We start from the raw sequence: 4,144 nt of genomic DNA, 5'->3' as shown, positions 1-4,144 counted from the left end.
GGGCTTTCTGCCTCTGTTTTAAATGGAGGATCACCACTGACTCCCTTTACACAAGCTCCCCCCCCTCCGCCCCTTCTCCAGGTATCTGAGTCTTCTATTATCTTTCATTGATCTCACTCCTCTTCTTGCCGCTTTTACTCTTTTCAAAAACTGAAACGGAACACACTGGGGTAATTTGATAGCTCATTATCTGCGATCTATTTAAAAATGGAACAAAGGGCATTTGGTGCAGGAGATGCCCTGGAGGGTCATGGCATCATGTAAAGAGCCTGCAAACTTCCATGAGGGAGCAATCTCAATAGCAGGATAAAAGCTCCGTGTGATGAAGCCCTTACTCAGAAAGTGGGGATAGAGGGGGTGGAGGATACATTTGTAGCAGGACCTCTAAGAGCTGTATACTTTTCCCTAGGCTGAAGCCCTTTCCTGGAGACTGGAGAAAGGGGAATGTTGGAACTCCAGGGTGGCAAAACACTGGAAAAAACCTTCCCTTTAAAAAAAAGATGCTTGTGTTCCCTGGCGGGAGAGACAGACCAACCCAGCTAAGCCGCTGCTGACTTGGGGGAAAACCTAGGCTAAGGACTGGCAGAACCTCAGTATCCTGTGCTAGTTTGAGAGCCCTGGCCTCCCAAAGCAGTATCAAGTGGGATCCTGAAGTTTGCCTCCGCAGAGGAGGATCGGCCTGGAGACTGGGTAGCAGACCTCTCCAGAGACCCCAGCACCCAAGCTTGCCTGTGGTGAAAGTAGGTGGGGTTTTCCCATCAGCCCACAGCTTGGTACTGATCACGGTGTTAGTTTTTTACAGAAAAGAATTGCTGTCACAGCCTGTATGACATCCCAACTAAAGACTTGAGAAACTTGTCTATGTGCTGGAAATGGCTGTGCTTGACCCAAACAAAAGAATCGATGGTTCTTCCTGCAGAATGCCATTCCTGATTCAAAAGGAAAACTTTGTAGTGATGTTTCAGTGATGCCTATTGAGAAAAGATAGAGCTGTTTGGGCTTATCCCTTTGCATTTTCCTTGCATCCTGAGGTCGGTGGGTGAAAGGCACCAGGCTCACTGTTCTCTGGCCAAGATGGGGTCTGTTTGGTTCACCCTAAAACTGAGCTACTTGCTAACATCATGATGTGGAGAGAGTGAATAGGAAGAAGTTTTTCTCCCTATCCGCTGTGAAGGTAGGCCTCACTAGGCCTTGTAAGTAGCTTGGTTCAGGCGACGTGCCTGATGGAAGTGTGTGTGTGTGTGTGTGTGTGTGTGTGTGAGACCATGGGAAGGTAATTGTAACTTGCTCATAAGCAGGAATTCCTATCCACCAAAGTAACTCATCCCTAAAGATAAGAAGGCTGCTGTGCTGATAAGACTGTTGCTGAGTACTAATTGGTTTCTGAGTATGCGTAGTGTGTTTTCTTTGTTCTCCAACTTTCAGTCTGTATAAATGCATCTTGTTTTCTTGGGGTGGGTGGGGGGGACAGTTTCGTCTGTCTCTCCCACGGCCGTGATGTGCTTTAATAAATTTCTGACTGTTCAACCTAACCTGCCTTGGATATTTCCTTAACACCGCTTTCTCCACACCATGCATAATTATATAAAGTTCTATCATGTCTTCCCTTACTCTCCATTTTTCCTAAGTAATCTTGCCGGTCATCATTACCTATTTCCCCCTGCAATGTGCAGTAAGGGAAGCAAAGGAGCACTGGACATATTAGAACACATTGTCAGTTTGCGTGTCACTGTGCTGAGGGCCAATGACTTTGCTGGCACTGGCCCCAAACACATCAGGAGGACAACAGAATGTGCCCTGGCAGTCATTTCAATGCACAGCTTTGCTTCAGCAGCAGGCAAACAGATGGGGGGACATACAGGTTACCCACTTAACCACCTAACCCATCAAAAACCGAATGATTCACAGAGGTTGAAAGATGCTCCTCTACATAGTGGTGGTGGGAATCAATGGTTGGACAGGGCTCTGCTCCCCGTAGTTTCCTGCTGCAAAACCCCACCCCGGCAAAAAACAAAACAAAACCCCTCTCCTTTTATTTCCTTGCCTTTTTGCAGTACAGTAGTAGCCATCAAAGGTTCCACAGCTGGCTGCTATTGCACTTGATCAAATCTAGGAAAGAACTCCTGCCCCATGTAAGCATCATTTTTGAGAAATGGTCACGCTCAGAACAATTTTAATGAAGACAGCAGAGCTGGGTGTGATCTTCCAAGGTGCTTCTCAGATACAATACCAAGTTTTATTTTTAAAAAGCCAAGGTTCCACATTCCGCTCACTGCCTCTAGCCAATCAGAATGCGTTCCATTCCTCAGAACAGGGTGGGGGGCTGGGGGGGTGCTAATGGGCATGGGGCATGCAGCCCTGCTGCAGTTAGGGGCAGTCACAGTTTCACAAATGATGCAGGTGTGTGCTGCTGGAATTGAGAGAGAGGGAGCAGTATCTGTAGCTCTGTGGCCCCTTCCTCCCCCCACTTCATTTGTGGTTGTTTGGTGAGCTGGATCCATTTGATTTAAAATTCACTTTTGAGTGTGGGGAAATGGGGGTGTTGTAAAATTGTTTTTCTGAGCATGGGAGAAAATGGGGGTGTTCTAAAATTGATTTTTGACTGTGAGGGGGAAATGGGGGTGCTGTAAAAGTGATTTTTACCAGTTAGGAGCTTGCAGGTATGTGGTGATATATAACAGCATTGATTTGAATGAGAGGTAGTGAGTTGAAAGCTGCCTGCCAGGTAAAGAAGTCTGAAGAAGTTCACAGCTGTGTGAACAGGAAGTCAAGGCTGCAGTGGTATTACATGACTCTGTGCTGCAGCAATAAAACTGCTTCACTGCGTTAAGGCAAGGATGGGGTGGTTCTTCCACAACAGAGACCTGTTTCATCTGCCCTGTCTCTTTCCAGCTGCATTGTCCTCACTGATTTTCCCCAGCATATTTTCTAGAGAGGGGGTTTAGATAGGGGGTGGTTGTGGGAATTCTCATTTAAAGAGGTGTTACGTGTGGATGCTTGAAACTTGCTAGCCATGCTTACCAGCATTTTTTATGCTTCTGTGTATGGCTCTGGGGATATTGTTATCACCATCATCATCTCAGTGTTCCCTTTGGCAATGGGTTGCTCTTGTGTGGCTCACACAAAAAAGACTACTTTTCTGTGCAAATATCAGCATTACCTTGTGTCCCCCCCCCCCCCCCGCGGTTTGGCACTCATGATCTTAAAGGCACTTGATTCTCTGTACAATGGGAGTTGTTGCTGGAACAGGAGACTGTGGGTCCAAAAAAGTGCTTTTGTGTGGCTGTGTAAATTCTTCCCCTCTCCCTTTGCTCTCACGATCTTAAAGTGGTGGGAATGCTTGTGTAAACAGGTGGATTTTAGATGCTGCTCAGTGGCTTGCTGCCTTTGGAGCTGGATAATGCGGGCTCAAGGGAGTGTTTTCTGGTGGAGTTTTTTGGGTCAGAGACACCATCCAGCCCTTTACTTCTCACCATCCTTGGCCCTTCCTCTCGTAACCCACCCTCTGCTCCACCAGCCAGAGTGCCCACCAGCCACCACTGCCTAAAGATATAGAACCCATACATAACAAGCATACCAGGAAAATGGCTTATCTAGAACAGTCTCCCCGGAGGACTAGCTTTCTTGTGTGGAGAGGGGTTTTTTTTTATGTGGGGGACTATAAAAACATTTGATCCCTCACCTGCACTCTGAACAGGTACAGCCAGCAGGCAATATATCCCAAGGGGCTTCTGTTCAACCTTTTCATCTCCGAGTCCTGGCAGTCTTGAAAGTACATATAGCTGGGTAGGCTGATAGAGTTTTTGATTCTATGGCAGGGTGATAGTAGTTAGTACCCTCATCCAGGGTAACTTCTCCTAATCCAAACCTCATTAGAACCTGCTCTCATGGCTGCCATACACCCGGTTGCAACAGCTTTTGGCAGGCTTGGTTCTTTGGACTGCTGCTCTGCAAGTTCCTCATGATACATTCCTGGCTAACCACTGCTTTTCCCCACAGAATGTTTTGAATGCCACCACTGCCTGGCTTGTGATGGGAGGGACAGGGATAGCAACAACAAAGCCAAACAGATATAGTGGATGAAGTTTAAAATGTTACTTGCTTCGATAGACCAGGCCCTGCCTCTGATGGATCTTCTTGGAAC

This window comes from Heloderma suspectum, chromosome 2, assembly GCF_057233095.1.
Source record: "Heloderma suspectum isolate Gila_16-S chromosome 2, 16-S_ref, whole genome shotgun sequence".
Lineage (NCBI taxonomy): Eukaryota > Metazoa > Chordata > Lepidosauria > Squamata > Helodermatidae > Heloderma > Heloderma suspectum.
Note: the sequence above shows the minus strand (reverse complement) of the source record.